General features: G+C 51.5%; 1 protein-coding gene across 16 annotated transcripts in view; it reads right to left on the bottom strand.

The window, feature by feature from the left end:
* FUT8 (fucosyltransferase 8) overlaps positions 1–15,710 on the bottom strand; it is a 384,345-nt gene that overhangs the window by 55,060 nt on the left and 313,575 nt on the right. The window contains exon 1 of one of the 16 annotated variants that reach the window (XM_078870641.1): positions 12,369–12,541. The exons of the other annotated variants lie outside the window; for them this stretch is intronic. The gene's annotated coding sequence lies outside the window, so the exon portion shown is untranslated. Of the gene's footprint in view, positions 1–12,368; positions 12,542–15,710 lie in introns of those variants that run through there. 16 annotated transcript variants of the gene reach the window in all.

A 15,710-nucleotide genomic window follows, 5' to 3' on the forward strand; every position in this document is an offset into this window, starting at 1 on the left:
ATTCATTAAGGCAATGCACGCTTGTAAAATATGCACGCATTGTTACGCCAACGTTCAACGGTGACTACTGCACATCCGTGGAAAAGAGCTTCAGAGCTCATCGGATTCCTCCAGTCTAAATAAACATTTTGATTCTGAACTATATTTCTGAAAATCGTCCCCCAAGCCCAGAGTACGTGGGTTGTTTGCACTCGAGCAGGGCACACCGTTCACCACGGCACTACTCTGCCATTGTCTGCGCGGCTTGCAGAATCTCTGTTGGGTAGGAAACGCTGGTGTAAGTGTGCACGACGGTCGGGTAGCGCACTGTTAAATTAGCTCGACTGTCAGTATTAAAGGCGGCCAGAGCACTCAGCGGTAGAGAGAGCGGCTCGCAGTCGGAAAGTGTTGTGAGTACTAACCCTGGTCGGGGGTTTACTTGGCCAATCATCCATCCGGGATCGTCAAAATAAATCAGTACTACTTTGTGGAGAAATAAACGCTGGTTGTAATATGAATAGACTCGCCCCCGTCATGGAAATGTAGAATTCCCACCACTGGCTGAGAGCTGTGAATAGAAGTGCACTGCCGCCTCATTGCTCATTGGAGCAGAAATCACTTTGGATTTGACTTCAGCCAGGGAGCGCTATTCAGAGAGCAAATCTGCAGCACAGACACAGCAGAACTTGTTCACAACTCGGTGCATACAATGCATTACCACTATCGATATCCTGTAGATATTATTGAAAGACTTGCTTCTACCGCATTAAAGCTGCTTTTACGAGTTTAAAACTATTAGCTTTGGCCAAAGTAATAACGTACGAGCCTTTATTTGTCAAAATCGAACACTTATTAATCCAGTGACCAATGCGTTTTCCAAATGCCCATATCCCAGCAGCAGGAGTCAAAGCCGGCCAAAGCCTCAGCCGGCTTTGATTCTGCCGAGTCTCATCAGCATGGCGTTAATGGGTGAACGGCCGGCACCTTGATCAGAAATGAGAGCCTTCCGCACCGCGAGGCCCAGACATGAGTCAATGCAACGGTGGGGACATCCACACCAGAGAGAGGAGGTCCCAGTCAAGGAGTAAGATTCAGTTAAGGAGCAAGATTCAACAGCGTTTGATTCATCAACACATGATAGAAAATGTCTTGATTGAAAATAAATCGCCGCCACTCGGCAGTTTTCCACGTCACATTGCATCACTCACCCTGAACAAACTCCCCTTCGCCAACTCGCAGTGACCAGCATGGTGAAGTATGGTCAAACAATTCCCACGAATGACAGTGCAGGGAATAGGAAGGTGTTCCGCTAGCAGTAGATTGACAAAGGGTGGCAATTATTCTGTGTGCATAGTGAGGGTCACAGACTAAATGTAATAATATTTCTATGAAATTTGAGAAAGAAATTGCAGCCAAATATTTAGTCTGTACGATGTAAATTTCATGCAGACAGTTTTGCGTGCAGTATCAATATTGATGGTGCATCGCCTCGCTGTCACTGTGTTCCAGCACTGTCGCCCTTCCACCGCTCACTCACCTCACACACTCACCTCAAACACATTCACTCACGTCACACACTGACTCACCTCAAACACATTCACTCACCTCACACACTGACTCACCTCACACACTCACCTCAAACATACACTTACCTCACACACTCACCTCACACACTCACCTCCCACACTCACGCTCACTCGCCCTACACACTCACCTCACACACTCACTCACCTCACACACACACTCACCTCATTTCACACACACACACACACTCACCTCATTTCACACACACACACACTCACCTCATTTCACACACACACACACACTCACCTCACACACACACTCACCTCATTTCACACACACATACTCACCTCACACACACATACTCACCTCACTTCACACACACACCTCAAACACTTACTCACTCATCCCACACACACACTCACTCATCCCACACACACACACACACTCACTCACCTCACACACTCACCTCACACACTCACTCACTCATCCCACACACTCACTCACCTCACTTCACATACACACTTATTCACTCACTTCACACACTCACCTCACACTGCAAGTCACAACAGCTCTTTAAAATAACTTTACAAGGGGTGCGTTCGCTCGTTTCTATCACAATCGTAACCATGCTGCTGGCCACCTGACGTTTGCGTTCATTCGCTGTCGACATTCTCCCCCGCTGAGACCGGGAAGGTGCGGCGCCAACGGGAGAAAGCCTCGCAACCGCCAGCTCGGATGCGGTGATGAGAACGAGTAAGGAGGAAATGAGATGAGGCTCAACATAAAAAAATCGATCATTTCCCGCACTACGAATGCAGAAGACGCATTAAATCATCAAAAGGAATTGATTGGAATGAACACCGCTTGGCGCTAATGGCGCACGCCACAGCGGCGCGTGGTCAACGTGCTTTCGTGGGCAATTCAAAAGGGCGCCTTTTACATTTGTCCTGACACCGTACCGGCCAACTGCAAGATCAGCCCGAACGCAGCCATGATTGGGCAGAGCAGCGGGGCCCACAGAGCGCGAAATCGCACCAGAGGATCCGAACGGCTGCTTACGCGCGTCTCGTAGACCGACACGTACGAGTGCCCGGGTGAACGGCAATTGGACCGCGGGGCCAATGCCACACGTTGGGGTATCCCAAGAGGCTTGACTTGGCCCATTTTCCCCTGCAGCCCGGCGAACGGCGATCACTTAGAAGTCGCACGCGGCTGAGTGGGAGCGTGTGGTCGATCCACTGCTCAGCATGGTCACGGAGCCAAACTCGTGCGTGGAACGTTCCCCGTTGCCACCGTTACGGTCGTCGTGCGCATGGAATTTAACCGATGATGTGGATACGTTGAGGCTGGCGGCATGAGCTTGTGAGTGTGGGATTTAACCGACGATGTGGATACGTTGAGGCTGGCGGCATGAGCTTGTGAGTCTGGGATTTAACCGACGATGTGGATACGTTGAGGCTGGTGGCATGAGATTGTGAGTGTGGGATTTAACCGACGATGTGGATACGTTGAGGCTGGTGGCATGAGATTGTGAGTCTGGGATTTAACCGACGATGTGGATACGTTGAGGTTGGTGGCATGAGATTGTGAGTGTGGGATTTAACCGACGATGTGGATACGTTGAGGCTGGTGGCATGAGATTGTGAGTCTGGAATTTAACCGACGATGTGGATACATTGAGGCTGGCGGCATGAGATTGTGAGTCTGGGATTTAACCGACGATGTGAATACGTTGAGGCTGGCGGCATGAGATTGTGAGTCTGGGATTTAACCGACGATGTGGATACATTGAGGCTGGCGGCATGAGATTGTGAGTCTGGGATTTAACCGACGATGTTAATATGTTGAGCCTGGCAGCATGAGCTTGCGAGTCCAAGAGGTCATGCCCTGTGCTAGTTGCACGAATCCCCTCCGTAACGATGAATCTAGATGCTAGGTGAATGTAGCCAAGCAAACTTCCCTCTGTGTTCAAAAGAAAATTTCTGCGTGAATTTTGTTTAGTGAATTCATTCACATCCTTTTCTTTATATATGAGAAGAGATATTTGTGGGTCACAATGGCTACAAAGAGAGCATACATTCTTTGAATACAATTCTTTTTACCTGTAAAATCACTTGTGAAGGTGTCCTTCGCAAGGGTGTGGTTAATATGAAGAGCAACAGCACTCACGTCCCAAACTTGAAGACCTTTTGCGATGCGGCACGGTTTGTGTTGGCGAGGCAGGCGCGGTGCCAGCCACGTGGTGAGTAGCCACAGGCACAATGACACACAACCGTGTCGCACCCGCCGACCAACCAGAGTGAGCAGCCAGCCAGTGACCGACCAACCAGAACGACTAACCAACCAGAGTAACCAATCAGGGCAACCGACCAACCAGTGACCGACCAATCAGAGTGAACGACTACGAGAGTTTATATGGAAGCAGACACAAGCGCAGTCGTGTTCTCCTGCAACGCAGCGGTAGTTGCGTTCCTGAAGAACACCGCGTGATGGACAAATCGATTGATAATATATATCGGGTAAAGCACAGTCCGCGATACGAGAGATGCGTACGCAGGCCGAACAAAGACCGAGAAGCGTGGGTAGCATCCAGAAGCATCCAGCAGCATCCCAATGCCTTGTGTGATGATGCTACGCCGAGGCAGCCATATGTTTGCTTATTCCTACTCGCGTGACGTAGTTCCGTTCACTCGACCGCGTTACATCCAATTCGCATCCGGCGTCATAACAAAAACGTGTCCCCTAAATACATTTGTAATAAAACGGGTCGACGACAAGCGACTGTGTCTCCGTCTCTTTATTTCTTCGTTACTGCACAGCTCGCGTTCAGCTCCCCCGGTCACTCCGCGGCACGTCGGGGAACTGACGTCCCGCTCCCACGCCGCTCTCTCGCTTCCCCGCTCCCGCGCACCGCTGGCAGACGAAGCGCTGGGAGCCGTCTCCGCGTCGCCATGTGGCCGATGGCTCGCGGAGACCCGCGACGTGGCCCAGCTTCCAGCTCCCACCAACTGACCCCGAGCCCCTTCCGGCTCCCCCTTATATCCTCTTCCCATGTCACCCAGACTCCGCCCTTCACCACACCCCTTAAGAACTTTCCAGATAATACCCCTCCCTTAACGCCCGCGGGCTCCGCCCTTAAACCCTGCCTCCGATGGTTCGTGACGCCTGGTTGGCTTAGGGGCCGGGGCGGCGAAACCCCACATACGCTCGCATTACACATTCATCCCGTTACGAAAACAGCACGTGGCGTTGCCGAGGAGAACGGAGTGCGCGGTGATCTCAACACACGAAGGCCACGAGCGCGGCTGCTACAGGACCCCAGCGTCAATGTAGGGAAACTGGCCACTGACATGGGCCCAGGGCATGGGGGGCTGGGGGGCTGGGTGCTTGAGCTGTGCCCATCAGCACAATGACAGAGGAGCAACATTGAAGGTGCCCGTTCCCCTTTTGTGCAATTGAGGGCCGGCCCAGCTGTATTGGAACAACTCATATATCCTCAAACGGCCAAATGATTGGGAGGTCGCTCCTCACTGTCATCAGCACCAACATGCGTACAATTTTAATAATTGCCAGCACACCACAGCCAATCAAGCGCAATTCTGTCCGGCATTGTGATTGCAACACGACTGCCAACGTTGACGATGCCTTCTGCTGCACACACGCTGATGTTTTCATAGTTCCCAGAGCCACGCTGACCACCTTCGATAAGGGAAATGCACGGACGCTGCTTCGTCGTACACGAGCTGCAACCCCGTTGTACTGAAGTGTGTAAGGGACCGCATGCGTTGCTACGGAGTTCCCGTTATCAGCCCATGCACGTGGCTACAACTGGCCGAGCCCTGTTAGCCTGCAGAGAGCACAATTTACAACGAAGGTCAACATGTGTGTCTCTGTGTGTCTCGGTGTGTCTCGGTGTGTCTCTGTGTGTCTCTGTGAGTCTCTGTGTGAATCTGTGTGTCTCTGTGTGTCTGTGTGTCTCTGTGGGTCTCTGTGTGTCTCTGTGTGTCTCTGTGTGTCTCTGTGTGAATCTGTATGTCTCTGTGTGTCTCTGTGGGTCTCTGTGTGTCTCTGTGTGTCTCTGTGTGTCTGTGTGTCTCGGTGTGTCTCTGTGTGAATCTGTATGTCTCTGTGTCTGTGTGTCTCTGTGGGTCTCTGTGTGTCTCTGTGTGTCTCTGTGTGTCTGCGTGTCTCGGTGTGTCTCTGTGTGTCTCTGTGTGTCTCTGTGGGTCTCGGTGGGTCTCGGTGTGTCTCTGTGGGTCTCTGTGTGTCTCTGTGTGTCTCTGTGGGTCTCTGTGGGTCTCTGTGTGTCTCTGTGTGTCTCTGTGGTTCTCTGTGGGTCTCGGTGTGTCTCTGTGGGTCTCTGTGTGTCTCTGTGTGTCTCTGTGTGTCTCTGTGGGTCTCTGTGTGTCTCGGTGTGTCTCTGTGTGTCTCTGTGTGTCTCTGTGGGTCTCGGTGTGTCTCTGTGGGTCTCTGTGTGTCTCTGTGTGTCTCTGTGGGTCTCTGTGGGTCTCTGTGGGTCTCTGTGTGTCTCTGTGTGTCTCTGTGGTTCTCTGTGGGTCTCTGTGGGTCTCTGTGGGTCTCTGTGGGTCTCTGTGGGTCTCTGTGTGTCTCTGTGGGTCTCTGTGGGTCTCTGTGGGTCTCTGTGGTTCTCTGTGGGTCTCTGTGGGTCTCTGTGGGTCTCTGTGTGTCTCTGTGTGTCTCTGTGGGTCTCTGTGGGTCTCTGTGGGTCTCTGTGGGTCTCTGTGTGTCTCTGTGGGTCTCTGTGGGTCTCTGTGGGTCTCTGTGTGTCTTTGTGGGTCTCGGTGTGTCTCTGTGTGTCTCTGTGTGAATCTGTGTCTCTGTGTGTCTCTGTGTGTGTCTCTGTGTGTTTATCTGTGTTTATCTGTGTGTCTCTGTGGGTCTCTATGGGTCTCTGTGTGTCTCTGTGGGTCTATGTGTGTCTCTGTGTGTCTCTGTGTGTCTCTGTGGGTCTCTGTGGGTCTCTGTGTGTCTCTCTGTGTGTCTCTGTGTGTCTCTCTCTGTGTGTCTCTGTGTGTCTCTGTGTGTCTCTGTGTGTCTCTGTGTGTCTCTGTGTCTCTGTGTCTCTGTGGGTCTCTGTGTGTCTCTGTGTCTCTGTGGGTCTCTGTGTGTCTCTGTGGGTCTGTGTGTCTCTGTGTGTCTCTGTGGGTCTCTGTGTGAATCTGTGTCTCTGTGTCTCTGTGTCTCTGTGTGTCTCTGTGTGTCTCTGTGGGTCTCTGTGGGTCTCTGTGTGTCTCTGTGTGTCTCTGTGGGTCTCTGTGGGTCTGTGTGTGTCTCTGTGTGTCTCTGAGTCTCTGTGTGTCTCTGTGGGTCTCTGTGTGTCTCTGTGTGTCTCTGTGTGAGTCTCTAGGTCTCTGTTTGTCTCTGTGTCTCTGTGTGTCTCTGTGGGTCTCTGTGGGTCTCTGTTGATCTCTGTGGGTCTCTGTGGATCTCTGTGTGTCTCTGTGGGTCTCTTGTGTTTCTCTCTGTGTGAGTCTCTGGGTCTCTGTGTGTCTCTGTGTGTCTCTGGGTATCTGTATGTCTCTGTGAGTCTCTGGGTCTCTGTGTGTCTCTGCGTGTCTCTGTGTGTCTGTGTGTCTCTGTGTGTCTGTGGGTCTCTGTGGGTCTCTGTGGGTCTCAGTGTGTCTCTGTGTGTCGGTGTGTGTCTCTGTGTGTCTCTGTGTGTGTCTCTGTGGGCGTGAGTGGGTGGGTGAGTGGGTGGGTGGGTCAGTAGCTGAGTGAGTGGGTGAGCGACTTGGTGAGTGACTCGATGAGCCACCAGATGGAGGAAGGAGGACGAGTTGGAGGAGGTGGTGGAGGTGGTGGACGAGGAGGTGGAGGTGGTGGAGGTCTCTGACTTCCGTGCCTGTCCCCTCCCCCCCAGGGCGGCTGCTTGCTGGACCTGTGCCTGCGTGAGTCTGGAGTGACGCTGTGGTGCTTCAGCGAGCCGGCCTGCCTCTCCTCCACCTCCTCCACCCCGTTGTCCACCACCTCCACCACCACCTCCACCCCGTTGTCCACCACCTCGGCCTGCCCGCCGGGGAGCCTGCTTCTTGCCTAGTGATTTCCTGCTCACAATTGAGCATTGAGATGGTGCTCAGATTCCTGTTCGCAGCCCTGGGCCAGTGGTGGAAGTTCCACATTGCAAGGGCAGGGGGCGAGAGTCCACCCAGAGAGCAACCGCTGTCAAGTTCCCCACAGAGTGGTACTCGTTTTATCGACCCCGGAGGGGATGACGGGCTGAGTCAACCCCCATACCAGGGTTTGAACTCGCAACGTTCAGATCACGAGCCGCTTGCTCTGCTGCCGAGCCGCCCGGCTGACCGTTTGAATGGGGGCAACCAAACTAACGCGAGAGTTCTGAAGGGGCGCGAAACAATCTTGGTGGCATCTCGTCAAAGGCAACGATGTTACTCGCGCAGCGTGAGGGAGCGTCTCCCCTCGTTCACTGTGCCGGGCCGATATGGAGCAACTGTCGTGCAAAGCCAGCAGAAAATACATTTGGCAAGAAGTCTCCGATGGTCAAAACTTAATCAGAATAATGTGTTATATATGGCTCTGTGCCAAAGGCACGGCCAGATACGATTTCCCCACAGATGCGCGCCCACGTGCGCATGTGTATGACTATGGTGGGGAGCGGTAGTGCAGCGGTTAGCGCTACGCTGCGCTACGAACCCGGCCACCCGAGTTTGATTCCCGCTCACGGCCAATACCAATGACGATTATCTAAACCAGTCCTGGGCCTTCCCTAGGTCGACTCAGCATCAAGTGAGTACCCGGTGCGGTGTGTAAACATCGCCACTAGGGAGACAAAGGCGGCCGGGCGTGGTGCTGGCCACCCACCAACTCGTGTGCCGTGTCGACCTTCATAGGTGCTCGCTAACAGCACTTGCCGCAAGTCTGTTCAGGCTACGCGGGGGATGTCTGACTACGTAGGTGTCCGCGTCCTTGATCAATTCCAGTAAAACAGACCCACTGCCAATCACCCGTGCCTGGGATTGTGCGTATTGACCGCCTGTGCCCAAATGAGATATTTAATGCGACTGCTCCTATTTGTATTTGCACCACGCTCCACGCGTAGTCCAACACAGCAGGAATTCAGCAACGAGCTGTAGCTCTGTCTGACAGAAAAAAACAGGCGTTCAATACTGATAACTGTTTCACGATATCGGACAATATTGTTCTCGGCAGTCCGTCAACCATCTTTTTTTTAAATCATGCTAACTTAATAAATGTTTCACTTAATTCCACTTATTCCAGATTCTGGGGATTAAACATTACATTCCTATGGCAGGGTCGAGTCTGCTCATTGGTCAACAACCGTTGACTCCCCCCCCACCCCCAAAAGTGGGACTCATTTAAGTGACCCCCCCCCCCCCCCAGAGAGGGAGGGGTTGTGGAGCGAGTCAATCCCCCGGGGGGGGGGGGGGGGCAGCAGAAAGAGGCCAAGTGAAGCAAGAGTTCCAGCAAACGTCAACTTCCGGGCCCTTTCTGTGACACGGCCCTCTGTGTGACGCGTGTCACCGTGTGTGACGCGGGTCACCGTGTGTGACGCGGGTCACCGTGTGTGACGCGTGTCACCGTGTGTGACGCGGGTCACCGTGTGTGACGCGGGTCACCGTGTGTGACGCGGGCCAGTGTGTGTGACGCGGCCCGTGGAGCACTTCCCACTGCATCATCTTGTGATGCGACACGCCCCAAAATCGTAATCGCCAAAACATGTATCATAAAGAGGAAGCATGAGATATTGTCGCCGGCACGCATCTCAAATGACTCGGGATTAACAGCTACACTGAACTCAGTGTAATTGGCAGAGTCTACAAGAACAAAGATCCCCAGGATAGCCTGTAACATACTGCTGGGTCAAGTGCTGTTGGCGAGTATCACCGATGAAGGCCGACACGGCACGCGAGCGGAGTGGGTAGCCAGTACCAGGCCCGGCCGCCTTGATCGCCCCAGTGGTGATGTTTACACACCACACCAGGTACTCATTTGAGGCCGAGTCGACCTAGAGGAGGCGCCGGGTTTGTAGAGCAGTGCGCTGACCGATACAATACCCGCTCCCCACACGTGCGCACACGTGCGGTCAATTAATGTTAATCTATTTGACCTTTAATTAAATAGGATTTCACAATTAATTGGGCTACCGATGAATCAATTAATCATTAAGGCATTTCAAGATTATTATTTGTTATGGTAATTACTCATTGGAACACTACATCCGGTGTGGGGACTAATTATCCCGTGTGTTCAGATATTCACAAAGCATTCTGGGATACGAGGAGAGATTTCCACGGTCAATGAGCTGTGCAGAGACCCTGCGAGACATCAATGAGACTAATCGCACGACAGCGATTCCTCCCAAATTAAATATCTAACCGTTTAAAAGGCACGTTTCAGAGCTCCGCTATTCTGTCCATTACAAAGTGGATTTCGTGCTCTGATCGTGATGGGGAGGGGGATCTACATATGAGGGATATTTGATGTCCACATTTCTTGAAAATTACTTTGCGAGAGCATTAATTGTGATTAAATGACCGAGCACGGGAATCATTAGTCACCTAATTCCTTTTCTGGCCCATTAACGAGTTCAAGTGAGTCTGTAAGCAAGAGCCTGCCGTGCCCCCTAAACTCCAACAAATAGACACCGGAGCAAAAGCAACCTTTGTGTCATTCCAGAGACATCCGATTCTTCTACCCAGCATATATTTCCCCGTCTGTTTGCATACTCGTGCCACAATTGCTCTAAATGATCACCCGCATCCACGTTGATTTTTACTATGAATGGATTCTTATTTTAGGTAATCTGTCCTAGGCAACTGTCGTTACCATAAATGTGTTGGTCATTTTAGTGCAGCACTGTTTTTTATTTCTGCTGAAACATCCTCGGATTTTGCACCGATTTCTACTTAGTTAAACTGGGTATGTCCGCTCTGATTTTGACTTTGGTTGTCTTTGCTCTAATCTCTAATTCAACGAAGCCCGACTCTGCTGACGACACCAAAGGTAGTAACTGATTCAGAATTTGCTTGCGCACAACAAACGCTGCTGAAATGAAGGACTCCCAGAAGGCCGCTTGGCCGATGGAATGTGTAAAAGTTATTTTACTTCATGTCTGGAGGGACGCATGTGGGAAGAAGGTGAATTACCCGCTTATTTATCGGTATAAAATCTCCGGCTGCTGCTGCTGGGTTTCCCTGGGCCGCTAGGAGACTGTGCGTCCGAACCAGAACCAATCAGATTTTACACGCATCATGCGATTCCAGGAGCATGATTGGTTATGAAATGTATTAAGTGAAAATACTTGGGACATAATACATGACGGAAAATAACAAGCAGCGGCACGGTGGAAAATGCGAGCGACAAAATATATCGTTATAACTTTGGCGCACGAGAAATTATACATATAAAGGTATATACATCTCAATTTGACGACTTGTCTTATTTTGAAATAAAAACGCACAGCAGCAACGTCACTGTCACGAGCGTCGTGGCACCACGCAATCTGTGACATGTGGGACGACGCGGTGAACCCGGCAGAGAGTTTGTAAGCGCGCTTCTTCCTCTTCCGCCTCTCGCGCCACGAGGTTCACTCACGGTCGCCCAGCACACGCAACGCACGGCGCTCGCTCGTTCACAACGCGTCAGCAACGACGCCTCAGTCTTGCCTCATGATGTGACGCCTCACCATGACGCATCACAGCAACGACGTCTCACAGCCTTGCCTCGCCACGATGCCTCATAATGATGCGTCACAGCAACGATGCCTCAGCAACGATGCCTCACAGCAACGAAGCCTCACAACGCCTCACAGAAACGAAACCTCACAGCGACGCCTCACCATGTGATGCCTCATAACGACGCCTCGCAGCAACGAAGCCTCACAGCGACGCGTCACAGCAACACTTTACGCACGGCGCGCGTAAACGTGTGCGCGCACAGCGAGCGCACAAAGTGCATCGCGCATAATTCCGCGTAATTTACGACGTGTGTTGTGCGTATAATTGATTCCTCGCGTAGCATAAGGTTTATATGCACAGAGCTTCATGGCAGCATGAGCAGCAATAACATGCGGCCGTGGAACAAAATATCCACGCACGTTCACTGGGCCACGTTTCTACTTCGGTTAAAATCGCCTCACAATCAACAAGCGACCTGGCCACAAATGATAGCGCAACGTGGTTTATCACGTGAACATTTATAGGAGACAAATAATCTAGACAAGCTCTTGTGAATGTGGAGGGAAAAACCGGAGGACACAGGGAAAAATCCACGCGACCACGGGGAGAGAGACGCACAAACTCCAAATATACAGCTACCAGGGTAGGAATGGAATCCACGACCTCCTGTGTACCAGACGAGGTAGTTAACATTTCGCCAGCGCGGCAGATCATTTACATCATGTATTTCCCCCAGCGTCACCCTGCACAATGTTGCCCATCATGCGAGTCGTTCGGCTGCATGCTACGGGGGCTCAAATGGCACAGTTAACGTATAAACTCAGATGGCAGAGCCAGCGTATAAACTCAGATGGCAGAGCCAGCGTATAAACTCAGATGGCAGAGCCAGCGTATAAACTCAGATGGCAGAGCCAGCGTATAAACTCAGATGGCAGAGCCAGTGTATACACTCAGATGGCAGAGCCAGTGTATAAACTCAGATGGCAGAGCCAGTGTATAAACTCAGACGGCAGAGCCAGTGTATAAACTCAGACGGCAGAGCCAGTGTATACACTCAGATGGCAGAGCCAGTGTATAAACTCAGAAGGCAGAGCCAGTGTATAAACTCAGACAGCAAAGCCAGTGTATAAACTCAGATGGCAGAGCCAGTGTATAAACTCAGATGGCAGAGCCAGTGTATAAACTCACCGACACGTACCGAGCTCACCACGCGAGCGGCCGCAGCAGGAGGCCAGCGACGAGGTGTCGTGACGTTTCACAGCCACCGTGGCGGGCCGCTGTGAAGAAGTGGACACTGCAGAACCCGCACCGTAATTTTTGCAAAAGTAGGTCAGCGTGTGCCTGCGGTATTGTCCAAACGGCCAAACGTGACAATCACCTGCCAACCACAACAGTGTGAAGATAACAGCCCCCCCCCCCCGAGACGTCGCCACACGCTCCAGATTCCTCCCAACGCAGCTGTGGCGTGCGCTCCAAATGGTTTACAATTGCAGCATGATGGGATTACGGTTGTTGTTGTTGTTATTATTATTAAAAAACATGTTGCGTTTTCGTGGTTTGGCCTGCTCTGGTGTGTTTTGCGAAGTGGGGGCCTGGGGGGGGAGGGGAATCATGGCCCAGATTCAAATGTCGTCTCGTTCACAGCGGAAGAAACGCTGCACTGTGAGTACCTGTCCATGGAGCACGTTCGTTCTCTGGCAAAGTAAGGGGATGATGATGTAATAACATGTGCATGAACACTGCTAGGAACTAGTATCAGAGTTCAATATTTTGGAAGGATAATACTGTGTAAGAATATATATTTTTTCTCATTGCTTATGCCTCAAAAGTACAGAAAATGGCTATTATTCCCCACAAACTTTGCTTTTGTGACCAGGACAGTGATATTTTGAAATTTACCTATTTTCAATGAGAAAACGTGAGCATGTGTCATTCCTTTACGTAAAGTCCTGGTCACAAAAGCAAAGTTTGCAGGGAATAATAGCCATTTTCAATACTTTTAGCAATTAGGAAATAACACTTACTATCCAGGAACAAAAATCGTGTTACATAGTGTAATCTTCGAATCTCATTTGGATCGTTCACATTATGTACTAAGGATAATATGCAGTGAAAAACGCGAGCACTTGGAATTGCCGACGTGACATTCTGCGCTAAAACAAACGCCCCCACGTGCACATGACGAACTTGCAGATTAGCGCACGCGCGTCGCGTACATTGCGCACATTAGCCTAATATCGCGCACGTGACTCAACTGCAAAGGCCACGGCAAACAGATTAGCGCGGCACGCACGCGCACAGAGCCGGAACGGAGCCAGCACCGGAGCTCGCATCGCACCCCGTTGGTGATGCCAGGCTGCCGAGCCGCACGACTTCAGTGCGGTCGATTACCGTGCGGCCGGCCACGCGGCGCCGCAAACCGCACGCCACCCTATCGATGCTGGGCCAGCGTGACACGAGTCTGTTCGCGACGGGGCCGCCCGCCGCGGATACCTGCCGCTCGTCGTTTGGCCGGTCTGCCGTGTTGGGTGCGGGGGAAGCGGCGCTCGCTCTGCGTCCGTGATCAATCACGGCGACCAACCCGCCGCGTCGTTATTACCGCCGGCAGTTCGGATGGGTGCAGCCCGCGGGCACGCACGCACGCACGCACGCACGAGCGCTTGGCTCCGTGAAATCGATGGCTGGCACACACGCGTGCACGCCAGGGCTGACGTATGCGCCAGGCAGGCAGGTGATGGTGATGATGGTGATGATGATGATGGTGATGATGGTGAGGATGATGGTGGTGATGATGATGGCGGTGATGATGATGGCGGTGAAGATGATGGCGGTGAAGATGGCGATGATGATAATGATGATGGCGATGATGGTGGGTATTGCGGTGGTGATGATGATGATGCGTCAATGTAAGCAATGTAAGCTTTGTACGCAATGTAAGCTTTGTACGCAATGTAAATCCCACGCAAGCTTTATTATCAATTGAACATTCAAACAAATAAAAATCAAGATACTACAATTACTCCAAATAAATTAAATAAGCAGACGATACGCCTCCTTAACATCCCATTGGCCACACGGCCGTCTGGTGCGTGTGATCTAAGCAGCACTTGTTCAACACAAGGAAACTCTGGACCGGTTTCCACATTCAGTGTCGCGTCAGCAGCCGGGCTCTTGCTTGAACCCGGTCACACAACTCTTTCCGATTCTTCCCTCCCATCGCTTGTTTCTGGAATTCTCTCCCATAATCATCATCATCCCTCTTATGATAATAATAATAACCTTATTCTTGGTTCTTTCGGTAAAGTCACGTAGAAGGGAAGTAATAAAATAATAAAAATAAAACAGATACAATTCTCACGACGTTTCGGCCACAACACAAGCAGCCGTCCTCAGGTGAAGAACAAGGCTGTCGGAAAGACGGCGTCCTAATGTGCTCAAATTCAAGAAAAGTGTAAACTCTTATCGATTACAACCAGGATAGTGCTGCGGCTTATTGCTGGCTGCTTAATATGTCTGGGCCTCTGCTCAGCAAATGTGTTTACATTTTCATTAACAAAAATCCTATTAACCACAATATCACAGACAAGCGGCCACTAAGAAGTCTGCTTTGTCACGCATTATCGGGTTCCATTTGACCCTTGCGCGTGGAAATACAGACACACGTCCGGAAGCGAGGTGCCCAACGTCAAGGTCTGATAGCCACTCGAGGGCTTCAGGAAAAACTTCCTGTGGCCTTGATATTCCTCCTCCTCCGTCGGAGCAGCATGGACCACGGTGCGTTATCTCACCGGTCCGCAGTTTGGGCTGCACGGCCACAGTCGCCCCGCCGTGGGCCCAGCAGCATTGTGGCGTTAAGCCACAAGGCTGCTTATCTACGGGGGGGGGGTCCCACCTTGACAGCGAACGAGCGAGGCTCTGCTGTGATACTCGTAACCGGCACACGCTGCTCTCTGACGTCACGTCGCCCCCACACCCCCCCCCCCCCCCGATGAAATGTGCTCCGATTCAACGCAGCTTGCCACAAATGAACCGCAAAACCACCTTGTTGATCTCGTCGAGGAGCATCAACCATCACGCGAACTCCGGTCTTCCTCGCAGCAGCAGCGGCGGCTTTTGGTTAGTCGTCGGATAAGGACGGTCAACGCATCGCGTGCTTTCAGATGCGCTTCCAAGGCCGTCTGGAACGGTCTTCGTTCTGATATTAGGAAGCCACGGGAGCTATGCACTTTTAAATCATCATCTAGATTCAAAACTCATTCATTTAAAACTTCTTTTCGTGTTTAGTTTGTTGTCCTTCCCTTGCACCTTCGATGAGCATGGTTGGCTTCGTACGGTGCAAAATAAGAAGTTCAACATACGTGTACGTACATAGAGCACGCCGCAATGACTACAAACGCAAACACTACGACGTCGAACTCACTTTGGCGCGCCAATACGCATTATAGAACGCCACCTTCGAGGATTACTTCTTTAACAATCGACATTATTTAAATAACCGACATCCCCGGCAAGCCCGGGGCAAATCGAGGT

This window comes from Lampetra fluviatilis, chromosome 30 (genome assembly GCF_964198595.1).
Source record: "Lampetra fluviatilis chromosome 30, kcLamFluv1.1, whole genome shotgun sequence".
In the NCBI taxonomy this organism is placed as follows: Eukaryota; Metazoa; Chordata; class Hyperoartia; order Petromyzontiformes; family Petromyzontidae; genus Lampetra; species Lampetra fluviatilis.